Consider the following 16,867-nt stretch of genomic DNA (forward strand, 5'->3'; position numbering starts at 1 on the left):
AATGACAAATACCCACCATTTGCTTCAACGTGGATGGAACTGGAGGGTATTATGCTGAGTGAAGTAAGTCAGTCGGAGAAGGACAAACATTATATGTTCTCATTCATTTGGGGAATATAAATAATAGTGAAAGGGAACATAAGGGAAGAGAGAAGAAATGTGTGGGAAATATCAGAAAGGGAGACACAACATAAAGACCCCTAACTGGGAAACGAACTAGGGGTAATGGAATGGAGGAGGGCGGGGTCTGGGGGTGAATGGGTGATGGGCACTGAAGGGGGCACTTGACGGGATGAGCACTGGGTGTTATTCTGTATGTTGGTAATTTGAACACCAATAAAAAATAAATTTATTATAAAAAAATGATCACAGCTTTGTCACACAGCTTGAAGTGGGGGATTCTGATGCCTCCACATTTACTTTGCTTTTTCTTTTTTTTTTTTAATTTTTATTTATTTATGATAGTCACAGAGAGAGAGAGAGAGGCAGAGACACAGGCAGAGGGAGAAGCAGGCTCCACGCACCGGGAGCCCGATGTGGGATTCGATCCCAGGTCTCCAGGATCGTGCCCTGGGCCAAAGGCAGGCGCTAAACTGCTGCACCACCCAGGGATCCCTACTTTGCTTTTTCAACATCCATGTGGGTATTTGAAGTATTTTCTGGCTACATTCAAATATTAGGATTGTTTATTCCAGCTTCGTAAAAATACTATGAAGACATTTTGATAGTAATAGCATTAAATATTTAAATTTCTGGGACCTCTGCATGGCTGTCCACAATGAGTGTCCTCCTTTGGCTCAAGGTATGATCCCAGAGTCCTGGGATTGAGTCCCAAATCTGGCTCTTTTTGGGCTTCCTGCAGGGAACCAGCTTCTCCATCTGCTCTGTCTGCCTCTCTGTTCCTCTCATGAATACATAAATAAAATCTTTTAAATATATGTTGATTTCCTTGGGTAGCATAAATATTCAAAAATATATTTTCTTCTAATCCTTGAATATGGATTTCTTTTTTCTTTAGTTCTTCATGTCTTCCTCAATTTCTTTTCTAAGTTTTCTACAGTTCTCACAGTACAGATCCTTTACCTCTTTGTTTTGCATCATGCTTAACTATTGTTATTACAATTGTAAATGGGAATGATTACTGGGTTTCTCTTTCTTATGTCTCACTGTCACTATATAGAAATGTCTCTGATTTCTGTGCATTGGTTTTATAACCTATCTTGCTGAATTGCAATATGAATTGAGTTTATGTAGACCTCCAGATGATATGGAATTAATGCCTGTAGACCTGAGCCCTGTGTGTGATACCCGGACACTGTGGCCATGGAAAGCCTATGGGTTAGGTTTTCAGGTCACATTTTCCCAGGTCATCCAAAGATGCCCGTGTTTGTGGTGACTCTCAGTAATACCCTAAGGACTGAGACACCATTGGGGTGGGCTGGAGGAGGGGAGGAGCCTCTGTAGGAACTCAGCACTGAAGGGGGTGTCTGCCAAGATTATGTGCTGATGTAGACTGAGCTTGAACCTGGCACACTTGTCAGCCCAGGACTTGTGACCATGAGTTCATAAGTGTCCTACCAGAATCTGAGGAATATGATGATCAGTCGGAGAGTGGGGCAGAGAAATTCATCCATGATGTTCACATCCTTTCTTTTCTCCAAGCACACTGTCACATTTCAAAACGAGTGGGAAAATTTTTGACCCTGTTGCAGGCAAATCAACAGTCTCAGATTGTGTAGCACAACACTTTCCAACACTTCCCAGATAAGACCTCAAGGAGTTTCACCTTTTGTGTCCAAATAGGTTGCAAAAATCTGCACGATAAAATGTAATAAAAATTTTTTTATACAAAGTGTTTAACTAGGATCATTCTTTCTGTGTAACTGTCACTTCAAACCTTTGTATAGAGAATGATGTGCACAAGAGTATATTAAGTTTGTCCAAAACCCCTGACACGTTGGTATTAGGAAGTCAGATAATCCTTGTTTGTATCACTCCTCAATTACCCATCACAGCTGTGCTCTCACCAGGGTTTCTGACACTTCCAGGATGTGGGCTCTCACACTGTGTCTCGCACAGTAGTACACAGCTATGTCCCCAGCTCTCAGACTGCTCAGCTCCATGTAGGCTGTGCTTGTGGATGTGTCTGCTGTCAGGGTGACTCTGCCCTGGAACTTCTGTGCATAACTTGTGGCACCATCTTCAGGATCAATCTGTCCCATCCAATCAAGCCCTGCTCCTGGAGCCTGTCGTACCCAGATCATATAGTAGTTAATGAAGGTGTATCCAGATGTCTTGCAGGAGACCTTCACAGATGCCCCTGGCTTCTTCACCTCAGCCCCAGACTGCACCAGCTGGACCTCAGAGTGCACACCTGTGGAGAGGAACAGGAAGGGATGAAGTCATCCTTGACTGGGCCTGGTCCCATCCTCAGCCTTACTTGTGGGGTGTCCCCTACCTGTGGCCAGTGCCAGCAGGAAGAAGATTCTCCTGCTGTGGTCCATGGTGAGCACTGTGCTCACAGGGGCTTCTGGAGGAAGGGTGTGCAGGTGTTGGTGATTCAGGGCACAGATATTCCTATACTTATTATCCTAATGCATCACGGACAATTTGCATATTCATGAGATGGAGTATTTCATACTCAAGACAAGCCTCATCTAGAGAAGGAGTAGATCATCACCACAGGACTGTGCTATGTACAAACCTGAGGCCCAAGTCCAAATCCTCATTGACGACGTAGGTCCCCTTCTAGATCCCTGAACTGTCTGCAGAGAGAATGTCTCCACTGAAGGTCTGGAAGCCACAGGACATCCTCCTCATTGTGAAGCCATCTCTGAATGAAAGAGCCTCTATAAACCTGATGTTGGCTCTGAGATCTGAATGTCTTATTCCTGGATCAGTGTGTCTCCAATATACTGCATCCAGTGAGGTAATCAGTGCATTCCCACCTCCATCTCTTCACACCTCAGATATGTAAAAGCCATGGAATTGCTTGTACTGCAAATGTGCTCCTCATTGTCTAGAGCTTGTTAAATGCTCCTGAAAGAACGGGCGACTTAAACATCCTGTAGCACTCCCTGTCCTACTTGCATTTTATTTATTTTTTAAAGAATCTATTTATATATTCATGAGAGATACACACACACACACACACACACAGAGAAGCAGAGACACAGGCAGAGGCAAAATCAGGCTCCACGCAGGGAGTCCGATGTGGGACTCAATCCCACCTGGGTGCCTCAGTTGTTGAGTGTCTACCTTTGGCTCAGGGCATGATATCTGAGTACTGAGGACAAGTCCAGCATCAGGCATGCTGCATGGAGTCCGCTTCTCTGTCTCTGTGTGTCGCTCATCAATAAATAAATGCATTCTTTAAAAAATTGGCCCAAGGATGATGCCCATGGGGAAACTTTCAGTTAACCATCAATTCTTGATTTCTGCTGAGATGATGATGCAAGTTCCTGGGATCAACCCCTGGTCAGGCTTTGTGCTCATTGAAGAATCTTCTTGAGATTTTCTATCTGTTACCCTCAAACTCTTTTGTCACTTCGTCTGATTAAATAAATAAATAAATAAATAAATAAATAAATAAATAAATAAATATTGGGGGCAAGATCATGGAAGATTACGGGTCCTCAACTCACCTCATACCAGCAAGTAACATAGATAACTTTTTTTTTCATAGATAACTTTTTAAAATAGATCTTGGATATTAGCCCTTTATCTGATAGGTCATTTACAAATATCTTCTCCCATTATCTTTGAGTTATCTTTGAGTTTTGTTGACTATTTTGTTGTGCATAGCTTTGAATCTTGATGAAGTCCCAATACCTCACAACCAATAGGAAGGAGATACAAACGATTTTAAAAACATATTAGGACCACTCATATGCCAATAAATTAGGCAATCCAAAAGAAATGGATGCTTTTCTGGAAAACCACAAATAAGCAAAACTGGACCGAGAAGAAAAAGAAATCCCGAACAGGCAAATAACCAAGGAGGAAATTGAAGCTGTCATCTAAAACCTCCCAAGACACAAAAGTCCAATTCCAGATGGCTTCCCAGCGAAGTCTATCAAACATTTAAAGAAGAATCCATACCTATTTACTAAAGCTGTTCTGAAAGATAGAAAGGGACAGAATACTTCCAAACTCTTTTTATGAGGCCAGAATCACCTTAAATCCAAAACCAAAGACTCCACCAAAATGGAGAATTACAGACCAATAACCCTGATGAACACAGATGCAAAAATTCTCAACAAGACACTGGCCAAGAGGACACAACAGAATATTAACAAAATAATTCACCATGACCAAGTGGGATTTATACCTGGGATGCAAGGCTGGTTCAACACTCGTAAAGCAATCAATATGATAGATCACATCAACAAGAGAAAAAAACAGGAACCATAGGATCTTCTCAATAGAAACAAAGAAAGCATTTGACAAAATACAGCATCCATTCCTGATCAAAACTCTTCAGAGTGCAGGGATAGTGGGAACATTCCTCAGCATCTTAAAATCCATCTACAAAAAGGTCACAGCAAATATCATTCTCAATGGGGAAACACCGGGAACCTTTCCCCTAAGATCAGGAACAAGACAAGGATATCCACTCTCACCATTGTTATTCACCATAGTACTAGAAGTCCTAGCCTCAGCAATAAGGATTCAAAAAGAAACAAAAGGCATTCATATTGGCAAACAAGAAGTCAAAACCAAAAAAGAAAAAAAGAAGTCAAAACCTTTTCTTTTCACAGATGACATGACACTGTATCTAGAAAATTCAAAAGACTCCACCCCAAGATTGATTGAACTCATACAGCAATTTGGCAGTGTGGCAGAATACAAAATCAATGCTCAGAAATCACTTCCATTAGTATACACTAGCCATGAGATTAAAGAAAGAAAAGTTAAGGCATCAAAAAAATCTTAAATTGCACCCAAAAGCAAAAGATAACCAGGATTAACCCTAGCCAAAGAGGTAAAGTTTCTATACCCTAAAAACTATGGAACACTTCTGAAAGAAATTGAGGAAGACACAAAAACCTTGATAAATATTCCATGCTCATGGGTTGGAAGAATTACTTTTGTGAAAATGTCAATGCTACCGAGGGCAATTTACACGTTCAATGCAATTCCTATCAAAATACCTCGGACTTTCTTCAGAGGGTTGGAACAAATCAACTTAAGGTTTGTGTGGAATCAGAAAATACTCCAAATAGCCATGGGAATACTGAAAGGAAAATCAGAACCGGGGGCATCAGAATGCTGGATTCCAAGTTCTACTACAAAGCTGTGATCATCAAGACATTCTGGTACTGGCACAAAAACAAACACAGTGAATCAGTTGCACAAAATGGAGAACCAGAAGTGGACACTGAACTCTATGGTCAACTAATATACGACAAAGCAGGAAATATTATCCACTGGAAAAAACAAGAGTCTCTTCAATAAATGGTGCTGGGAAAATTGGACAGCCATGTACCGAAGAATGAAAGTAGATCATTCTCTTACACAAAACACAAGATAAACTCAAAATGGATGAAAGATCAAAATGTGAGACAAGAGATCGCTGGGTGGCACAGTGGTTTAGCGCCTGCCTTTGGCCCAGGGTGCCATCCTGGAGACCCAGGATCGAATCCCACATTGGCCTCCCGGTGCATGGAGCCTGCTTCTCCCTCTGCCTGTGTCTCTGCCTCTCTCTCTCTCTCTTTCTGTGTGACTATCATAAATAAATTTTTAAAAAAATGTGAGACAAGATTCCATCAAAATCCTAGAGAAGAAAGGCAACACCCTTTTTGAACTTGGCCACAGTAACTTCTTGCAAGATTCATCCATGAAGGCAAGAGAAATAAAGCAAAAATGAACTTTTGGGACTTCATCAAGATAAGAAGCTTTTGCACAGCAAAGGATACAGTCAACAAAACTCAAAGACAACCTACAGAATGGGAGAAAATATTTGCAAATGACTAGATAACAGACTAGTATAGGACAAATAAGAGGTGAGACCCTGTTTAAGTGTTTCTGGGTGATGTCTCCACATTCCCAGTTTCAATGGACTAAACAACAGACGCTCATTCTCACAGCTCTGGAGTCTGGGAAGTCTAAGGTCCAGGTACAAGCAGATGTGGTGTCTAGAGTGCCCATGTCCTAGCCCGTCCTTTCCCTGTCACCTCACATGGAGCCAGAGGGCATGGAGCTTCCAATATCCTGATGTATAAGGTTCCTGATTGCATCATGAGGCTCCATCTCCTGACCTAATTGCTCCCCTAAGTCCCCAACTCCTTCTTCCATCACATAGATGTTTGGTTCCAACACGAGGATGGTAGAGGTGACACACAGCTATATCAGCACCCAAAGGATTCATGAGTTATTCCCTGCAGGTAGAAGGTCCTCCTCCACTTTTGTTCTCTCATAATTGTTAAGTGGAATTTCTCATCACACAGTATTCTTGAGTGTTCCCTGCTCGCTCCCTGATCTCCAACACCCCATCTTCTCTACCTGTCCCAAAATGGGAAATCAGCAGGAACACTTGACTTGACATCAGGGAAATACAAATGAAAACCACACTAAGATCCCACTTATACAACTCAGAATGGATAAAGTAACAAGGCTGGAAACAATAAATATAAGCAAGGATATCGAGAAAGTGTAACTTTCTCTTCTTTTGGTGGGAATGCATGCTTGTTTAGCCACTCCGGAAAACAGAATGGAATGTCCTGAAAAAGTGAGAATAGAGCTACCCTAGAACACAGGCATTCCACTACATGTTATTTACCCCAAAGACGCAAATTTAATGTAATTAAGGGATCCCTGCACCCCAATGTTCACAGCAACAATGTCCAGAATAGCCAAACTGTGGGAAGAATCATGATGCCCTTCTACAGAAGAGTGATAAAGAAGACGTGGAAGGAGCTTCAGTGTCCATCGACAGATGAATGCATAGAGAAGATGTGTTTTTTTAAAAAGATTTATTTATTTATTTATTCAGAGAGAGCGAAAGAGAGGCAGAGACACAGGCAGAGAGAGAAGCAGGCTGTACGCAGGGAGCCTGACATGGGACTCGATCCCGGGTCTCCAGGATCACACCCCGGGCTGCAGGCGGCGCTAAGCCGCTGCGCCACCGGGGCTGCCCAGATGTGTGTTTTTTTTTTTAATTTTTATTTATTTATGATAGTCACAGAGAGAGAGAGAGAGGCAGAGACACAGGCAGAGGGAGAAGCAGGCTCCATGCACTGGGAGCCTGATGTGGGATTCGATCCCGGGTCTCCAGGATCACGCCCTGGGCCAAAGGCAGGTGCCAAACCACTGTGCTACCCAGGGATCCCCGAAGATGTGGTTTATATATACAATGGGACATTACTCAGCCATTAGAAACGACAAATACCCACCATTTGCTTCAATGTGGATGGAACTGAAGGGTGTTATGCTGAGTGAAGTAAGCGATTTAGAGAAGGACAAACATTATATGGTTTCACACATACTAAGTACATAAAAATAATGCAAGGGAATAAAGGAGAAAGGAGATAGAATGAGTGGGAATCATCAGAGACAGTAACAGTACATGAGAAACTCCTACCTATGGGGGAAGAAAACAAGGAGTAGTGGAAGGGAAGATGGTTGGGGGGTTGGGGTACCTGGATGACAGGAGCTGAGGGGGGGCAATTGACGGAATGAGTACTGGCTGTTATATGTTGGCAAATCGAACTCCAATAAAAATATACTAAATATGTGGTTTACATATACAATGGGATATTACACAGCTGTCAGGAAGGATGAATAACATGAAATCACATTTCCTTCAACATGGATGGAACTGGAGCTATTATACTGAGATAAATTAATCACAGAGAGGCAATGATATGGTCTCACCCATATGTGGAATATAGGAAATATTGAAAGAGATCATAACAGAGGAGTGAAACTTAGTTGGGTAATATTACAGAGGAAGACAAATCATGAGAGACAGTTAACTCCAGGGGTAAAAATACTGAGGGTCTTTGGAAGAGAGGGGTTGGGAGATGGGGGAACTGGGTGATGGGCGTTAAGGAGGGGACGTGATATGATGAGCACTGAGTGTATAGTATATATTGGTAAATTCAATTTAAACAAAGAAAAAAATGGACTTTCACCTGTCCACATTCCTGGAACATCATACATGGACTGGGAGGACCAAACAACAGACACTCTTCACAGATCTGGAATCTGGGACGTCTGACGTCCAGATGCATGCAGATGTGGTCTCTGGAGATTGCCCACATCCTACCCTGTCCTTTCCCCATCACATCACATGGGCCCAGGGTGCAGGGAAATTTCCCAGTCCTGGTTTATAAGGGCCCTGATCATATCATGAGGCTGCACCTCCTTACCTAACTGTTCCCCTAAGGCTCCACCTCCTTCCCCATATCATGGGTATTAGGTTCCAACATGGGCATGGTAGAGGTCACACACAGTAACCTGATGTCAGAACCAGAAGGATCCATGAGTTATTCCGTGCAGGTGGAAGGTCCTCCAATCCAGTTCCTCACCCTGAGGTTCCTCATTGATCCAGTAGAAGCTTCCAGTCTCTGAGCACATGATGTATACATGACCTTCAGAACCAGATTTTGACCTTGGGGAGAGGACAGCTTCCATCTGAGATCCGGGTAGGATCTTGGCCTATTTGTATTATTATTTAAAGTTTTGTGCTGCTTCCATGTATTATTCATCTCCTTTCCCTATGATTCAGACATCTGTCTACTGAGAATAACCATGTTTCTCTTTTGTCCCTCCAGTTTGATGCTTGTTTAGTGAAATTATTCTTCACACCATGTCCAGTCTGTATTGCCTGCTAGCTCCCTGACATTCCTTCCTCATTCTTCTACTCCACCCAAAGGAAAAGAAATCAAACAATACCCAGGGGTCCCCTCTTTTGATGCAGTTGGGACACTAACTCCACACAAGCCCCTCCTGGAGCAGGACGCCATACCCACCACTGACCCACAACACACACCCAGAGCCAGTGTCCTTCCCTTCCACTATCCAGGCATTTATAACGTGATGAGAGGTCTGCCTGGCTCTCATCAGACATGAAGGTGAAGGTGATGAATGGTTATACTCTCGTGATTCTGTGTGTGTGTGTGTGTGTGTGTGTGTGTGTGTGTGTGTATGACCTCTGAGTCCATTTCCCTACCATGTCATGCTGGGAATCTATCTCACTCCCCGCTGTTATTACCACTATTGTAGAATGTCTCTTTTCTCTTGTGTTGATTGGGGTTTCCTCTATACCGCGATGTGCAAGATAGCATGTTAGCTTGGGGTCCTGTAATCCACAGTGATCGCCACTAGGACTCATTAAAAGGTTCAGATGATGTGAATGGCGTTAAATGTAAATGATTAAAATTTCGGGTCAGGAAAAGTTAAGCACAAGTAAGTGCAAGTGCTATAGTTGAATTCTAGGTCTCTAAGAAAGAGACTGAATAGGTAAACACATAATCAAGTGTTCAGAGGGGCTCCCAGGGGGAAATAGCTCCTTGGAGAGGAAAACCCATCCCTGACAGGAAACCTGCCCAGAACCACCCTCTGCACCTGCCCCTGGGATTTCAAGATAGAAGTCCTGAGGAGTGTGCACCCCCTGGTGGTCCTGATCCCTTTCTACAGGGAGGATTGTGTGTGGGTTCACAATGAGTTCACCTCATTGTGTCCTTCGCACTGTAATACACGGCCGTGTCCTCGGCTCTCAGGCTGTTCATCTGCAAATACAGCGAGTTCTTGACGTTGTCTCTGGAGATGGTGAATCGGCCCTTCACAGCGTCAGTGTAGTATGTGCTACCTCCACTATCACTAATATCTGCGACCCACTGCAGCCCCTTCCCAGGAGCCTGGCGGATCCAGCTCATGTAGTAGCTACTGAAGGTGAATCCAGAGGCCACACAGGAGAGTCTCAGGGACCCCCCAGGCTTCACCAGTTCTCCCCCAGACTCCACCAGCTGCACCTCTCCCTGGACACCTGCAGACACAAGACATCCTGGTCAAACAGCTGTCCCACATCCCCAGTTTCTCTCACTCTCCTCCACTCACAGACTCAAGGTCTCTGGTCTCTATGAATTACCTTTTAAAATAGCGACAAGGAAGACCCAGCAGAGTACACACTCATGGTGGTTTGTCTGTGTTGTGTCCTGATCACTGAATCATGACACCTTGGGATCCTGGGGCTGGGGCTCCTCTCCCAGCTGCAGGGTCAGGACGGGCCTGGTTTAATCAGTGGAGGGAGGAACCTATTTGCATGTCCTCTGACTATATAACCAGCTCCAGACTTCCATTCGAGTCTTTAAATTCACCAAAAGTGTTGCTTCAGAATTCTATAGAAATTTGTGTAGCTGACACTATGACTATACAAATTTCTAACGTGTCAGTGAAGTTATTTGCATTTCTGTGTGCATTTTCAAAAGACTCATCAATATACGTAATTTTCCATAGAATATTTTTTCTCCTTAGTAAATTTTAATCCTAAATATTTATTTTTGAAACCAATTACGGTGGAGTATTTTGTTAATTTTGTGTAGGTAATTTGTTGTTAGTTTGTAGAAACATATCTTTATTTTATTTGCTTATTTTATATCGTGATTTTTCCTAAGCTCTAAGTTATTTCTTCCGGATTTTTTTTTAATTTTTATTTATTTATGATCATCACAGAGAGAGAGAGAGAGAGAGGCAGAGACATAGGTGGAGGGAGAAGCAGGCTCCATGCACCGGGAGCCCGACGTGGGATTCGATCCCGGGTCTCCAGGATCGCGCCCTGGGCCAAAGGCAGGCGCTAAACCGCTGCGCCACCCAGGGATCCCTTCTTCCGGATTTTATGTGAGGTTTTTACTCATTGACCCTCTGAAGACATTGTCATAGGCAAACAAATTACTTTCTTTCCAGTTTACCAATTTTTCTTTTTCTTTATGTAGTTTTCTTCCCAAGTTTTCTGGTAGGTCCTCCAGTCTGGGGCAGAAAATATTTCCCTTTTGTCTTTTGGATCCATTGTCTGATCTAATCATGCAGTTGATATAAGGCAGACCTAGAGGAGACAATAAATTTCATTTTGCATGTGGATGACCTACCTCATATAAACTGAGAGTCGGCAACTCACCTCAGGACAGGGTGTCTCTTCATGTCTTCTGCCCATTTCTGACTTAACTTTTCCCCTTCTGTTTGTTTACCTTCATAATTTATTTGCTGATTTTGGAAACCAGCCTTAACCTGAAGATAGATTTCAATATCTTCTCCCATTCTTTTTATGACAATTTTATTTATCTATTCATGAGACAGAGACGCAGAGACATAGGCAGAAGGAGTAGTGGGCTCCCCACAAGGAGTCAAATGCTGGTCTCAATCCCAGACCCCTGGGATTATGATGTGGACCAAAGACAGATGTTCCAGCTACACAGGCATCCATATCTTTTCCCATTCATTTGGTTTCCTTTTAATTATGTTGAGTGTCTCCATAGCTGTACGATAACCCCTTCCTTAATGTAGTTCATAGAATTCATTTTTGATTTTGTTTTCCTGCCTTTGGTGAGTCGAGTACCAAGAACTGTTACAACTGAGGTCACAAAATCTCATGGATTTTGTTGGTTTCCTGCCTCACATTTAGGTCTTTCATCTACTCTGAGTTTATCTTTGTGTGGAGTCTAAGAATGTGGCCCAGGTTCATTCTTCTACTTGCAGCTGTCCAATGTTCCCAATACAACTTGTTCAAGAGATTGTCCTTTTTGCAGTTGATAGTCTTTTGTACTTTGACGAAGATAAGTTGACCTCAGAGCTGTGTGTCCATTTCTGGGTTCTCTATTCTATTCCACTGACCTATGTGCGTGTTTTCCTGCCACTATTATACTGTCTTGATGACCATAACTTTGAAATCCCCAACTGTGATGCCTTCTGCTTTGGTTTTTTTTCCACATTCCTTTGCCTACTCAGAATCTTTTTTATTTCCTTACATGTTTTAAGATTGTTTGTTCAATTTCCTAGAAAGATTTCGGTGATATTTTGATAGCGTTTGTACTGAATGTGTAATTGCTGTTGGTGGGATAGACATTATATCAATATTTAATCTTCCAATGCATGATAATAGAATGTTAAAAATAAAACTGTCCTACAACCCAGGAATTGAACTGTTGGGGATTTACCCCAAAGATGCAGATGCAAAGAAACGTCGGGACACCTGCACCCCGATGTTTCTAGCAGCAATGTCCACAATAGCCAAACTGTGGAAGGAGACTCAGTGTCCATTGAAAGATGAATGGATAAAGAAGATGTTGTTTATGTATACAATGGAATGTTACTCCGCCATTAGAAATGACAAATACCCACCATTTTCTTCAACGTGGAAGGAACTGGAGGGTATTATGCTGAGTGAAATAAGTCAATCGGAGAAGAACAAACGTTATATGTTCTCATTCATTTGGGGAATATAAATAATAGTGAAAGGGAATAAAAGGGAAGGGAGAAGAAATGGGTAGGAAATTTCAGAAAGGGAGAGAGAACAAGAAAGACTCCTAACTTTGGGAAAAGAACTAGGGGTGGTGGAAGGGCAGGTGGGCGGGGGTAGTGGTGAATGGGTGAGGGGCACTGAGGGCAGCACTTGATGGGTGTTATTCTGTATCTTGGCAAATTGAACACCAATAAAAAATAAATGTATTATAAAAAATAAATAAAATAAAATAAAATAAAATAAAATAAAATAAAAAAATAAAATCTTTAAAAAAAATCTCTCATTATTGTTGAGAATTTGTAGTATGCAGTATTTTAACTATGTCCTGATACTTAACCTCATGTAATTTATTTTTATTGCTAATGTCAATGAAATTATTTTGTTCATTTCCCTTTATATCATTTGTGTTACTCTGTTAAAATAAAGCATTATTTTTATGTTTATTTTACATCCTGAAAATTCTCTGAAATAATTCATTAATTTTAAATATTTGTTTGTGGAGATTAAAAGGGTTTTTTTTTGCAACAGATCATGACATCCTGAAAAATATTGTTTCATTATCTACTGATTAACAAATCTTTTATTTTTTCATTACCTATATTTCCTAGGTAGGTCTTCCCATTGTTGTGGTCAAAATATTTTTCTTCTATTTTACTGGGTTCTTTGGTCTGACAACCCTGTAGACACTAGACAGATCTTGGGAGTAAAGTATTTCATTTTGCTTGTGCTTTAGCTACCAAGAATATGACACCAAGACAATGACCAAAGTAGGCAGCCCGTGTGCCTCTTATACAACAAGACCTTTTATTTGTGGAGATTTAAGGCCATGAGTTTTTTTGGGTCAGTGAATTATTGAGAAATGGACAAGACCTGTTTGTACAGCATTCTGAGCCCTATGTTCCCTGTTCTGGTGCTGAGGATGGTTCTTCCCTCCTGGGACAGAGAAGGGAACATTTGGAAGAAGATTTATTTCCTGCCAACAAGGGGATGTATATGGTTCAGCATGTCTGAACTCTGGGGGTTTTCAAGTGGCTGTTATTCACAATAACCCAGGGGACCAGCTGACATATATACAGTGTCAAGTTTACTCTCCTTCATGATACCGTGTTGAATACTCATGGGGGGAATGAGCATCCTTGTGTGGCTCCTGACTTGACAGGGAGGCTTCAGTTTTTCACTGTCGAATATGGTATTGGTGTGTGTGTTTTGGAAATTGCCACTATTTCATTGACTCAATTTCTTCTGCCTCAATTTTTAAGATGTTTTGAGGATAAAGTGTGATGGCTTTCTACAAATGGTTTTAGGCATCATATGAAAGGATCATGTACATCTAATCCTTCACTCTGTTAATTCAGGGGATCCCATTTATAATCTGGGCTTATTGAAGGATACTTGCACCCCAGGGCTGATTTCCTCTGGGTCCTCCTGTGTGATCCTCTCCATGAGCTGTTGCATTCAGGATGCCAGGATTTTGCATTTATGTGCATCTGAGATATTACCTTGAGTCCCTTCCTGTGGGGTCCTTGTCTTGCTTTGTTGTCAGAGTCATCCTGGCCTCCTTAAGTGAATCTGGCCATGTTCCACTCTCATTATTTTGGAAGAGATTCAGATGTTTTGGTCTTAATTCTTCTTAAAATATTGGGTAGATTTCATAGATAAATCCATCTGATCTTGGACTTTATTTGTCTTACTAGTACAGATTTGCACATTTTGTATTTCTTCATGAAAACTTTTAGTGGATTGGCAATTTGAGAAATTTTAAAATTTGCTTTGATTATTCAATATGTGCTGTATTATCATCTTTGTATTTTTTTCATGGACTATTTGATCTCTTTGGTGTCCATAATGTCATCACTTTGAAATTTAATTGCATTTATTTCAGGCTCATATATTTTCCTAGACTACCTATGAGTTTTAAATTTCATTTGTCTTTTCATATATTTATTTAAATCTCCTTGATTTTTTGTATTTTTATAGACACTATTTCTGTTTCCATTCTGATAATTTAATGTTAATTAACTTAATCAAAATTCCAGTTGTTTTTTTAATACTAAATTTATTTTTGATTGGTGTTCAATTTGCCAACATACAGAATAACACCCACTGCTCATCCTGTCAAGTGCCCCCCTCAGTGCCCATTGTTTTTTAAATAGAAAAATACGCATCATCATATGGAAAAACAAATCCCATGAAAGTGACCATACAATAATGAAAAAGAAGACCAATCCTCAGGCATCACACTTACCTCTTTATAAATATTTGGAGAGGCATATTCAGGACAATACTGTGTGGCCATATATCGTCAGACATGTACACAGTACAGCACTTTAAGAAGCCCAGATGTAAATGTGTGCACCTACAGTCAGTAAATTCTCCACAGGATATCTAAGAATACACACTGGGGAAAGGATAGTCTCTATAACAAATGCTGTTGGACAGCCTCGTGCAAAAAAATGACGCTTGGTTCTTATCTTACATCATAGAGATGCATGGACACGGAAAATCATGAAATGAAGAATTCAGAAGTCTCGACCTTGGAACTCTAGATGAAAACTAAGGAGAAAACATCATGGCATTTACTTGGCTCTGATTTTTTTTTATATAAAAGCAAAATCATAGGTAAAAAGAAAAACAGATGACAGGGGCTACATGAAATAGAAATTGTGTATAACAAATATTAGAGCAAGAATGCAGCCTATGAAATGCAGGTCAGTGTGTTCAGTTATATATTGAGAAGGGATTAGTATCAAAAATAGAGAAGGGACCCTTAACCTCAAGAGTAAATATGTAACACAGAACAATGACAATACATAGATCCCCTAATTAAGAACTTGGGCATGGATTGGGCCCTGGGTGACTCAGGTGGTTAATCATCTGACTCTTGGTTTTGGCCCAGGTCATAACCTCAGGATCCTGGGATTGAGCCCCAAGTCAGGCTATGTGGTCATGGGGAATCACCTTGAGATTTTCTCTCTCATTCTCCATCTGCTCATCCCCTGCTATCTCTTTCTGTCTAAATAAATATAAAAATGTTTTTAAAAATTAGGTGAAGGTCATCCATAATCATTTTTCTATAGAAAAGAAACAAAATTATGTTCTTAGTCAATTGGTTAATCTTTGACCTCAGCTCTGGTCATGATCTCAGGGTCCTAGGACCCATCCCCACACTGGGTTTACAAAAAGAAAATAATTTGCTACTCTCACTGTTCCTTCCTCTATGTGTGCAATCTGTCTGTATCTCAAATAAACAAAAACTTTAAAAGAATACAAACATCCATCAGTGTTCAACATCACTAAGCATCAGAGAATCCTGTGTGTAAGTTTGTGGAGTGAAGGTCTGCGTACAAATATTGTTGAACTTGGACAAAGCTGACCGTTCCACTGCTTCTGAGCATTCAGTGCTGCTCCCTTGTCTTTCTTAATGTGAGTGGACTTAATTACCCTGATTTAGCTTCACCTCCATGTAGGTTCACGTATAGACTATGGGATAGGATGGCAGACCTGCGACATTGTCTTCACCAGTTCACTTTACCTGGGTTGTGCTGATCCCATTACAAAAAGGATTGCGTGTAAATAAAAGAAAAAGGGCAAATATGTAATGTAAGTCCATTGAGGGTTTCCAGTGAGGAACACCCTAAGGGGAAACTGCCCTCATGACCAGAGGTAGATTCATATGTGCTGGTGGGTTTTAAATGGGAACAGGGGGCACCAAATGTTCATCAAGTGACAAGGTATCCACAGCAGTCAGGACAACACAACTCTGTAAGGTGATGGTAAGACACAAACTTCACAGGCTCAACACATCACCACCTTATGAAACTGTTATAAAAGAACATCCTTAAACTGAATGCCCAAAGTGTCTGAGCAACTCTGTTTATCTTGCCCCAAGATTCTCCTTCTGTGTTTCCAGTGTGTCTTTTCCACAGATCTCTATGATTGACAACAGCTTAGTCCTAACTCCAGGAAGGAATATGTGAGAAATCCACCTTTGACTGGCTGAGGGAGCTTAACAGGTTCTTGACACAACAAATGCAGTCTGAAAATGCAAGAATATAAGTGTTGGATTAATGTGTCACTAGACTCTTTGCCTGTGCCATACATTTCTTAGGATTGTCTGTCTCAACTATCTGAAGAAAGTCAATGATTTTTTTAAATAATAAATTTATTTTTTTAATTTATTTTTTATTGGTGTTCAATTTACTAACATACAGAATAACCCCCAGTGCCCGTCACCCATTCAACCCACCCCCGCCCTCCTCCCCTTCTACCACCCCTAGTTCGTTTCCCAGAGTTAGCAGTCTTTACGTTCTGTCTCTCTTTCTGATATTGTCCACACATTTCTTCTCCCTTCCCTTATATTCCCTTTTGTTATTATTTATATTCCCCAAATGAATGAGAACATATAAT

General features: G+C 41.2%; 2 pseudogenes across 2 annotated transcripts in view; both read right to left on the reverse strand.

Annotated features, from left to right (window-relative positions):
• Positions 1–2,009: 2,009 nt before the first annotated feature.
• On the reverse strand, positions 2,010–2,554 carry LOC144319973 (immunoglobulin heavy variable 1-46 pseudogene; annotated as a pseudogene). Its single transcript, XR_013385589.1, has 2 exons — positions 2,459–2,554; positions 2,010–2,374 (listed from the first exon to the last, which is right to left on the reverse strand). The product of XR_013385589.1 is annotated as an immunoglobulin heavy variable 1-46 pseudogene (transcript).
• A 7,117-nt stretch (positions 2,555–9,671) lies between these two features.
• LOC144319975 (immunoglobulin heavy variable 3-23 pseudogene) overlaps positions 9,672–16,867 on the reverse strand; it is a 186,786-nt pseudogene continuing 179,590 nt past the window's right edge. The window contains exon 2 of the transcript XR_013385591.1: positions 9,672–9,991. The product of XR_013385591.1 is annotated as an immunoglobulin heavy variable 3-23 pseudogene (transcript). The remainder of the gene's footprint in view (positions 9,992–16,867) is intronic.

This window comes from Canis aureus, chromosome 9 (assembly GCF_053574225.1).
Source record: "Canis aureus isolate CA01 chromosome 9, VMU_Caureus_v.1.0, whole genome shotgun sequence".
Taxonomy (NCBI): domain Eukaryota; kingdom Metazoa; phylum Chordata; class Mammalia; order Carnivora; family Canidae; genus Canis; species Canis aureus.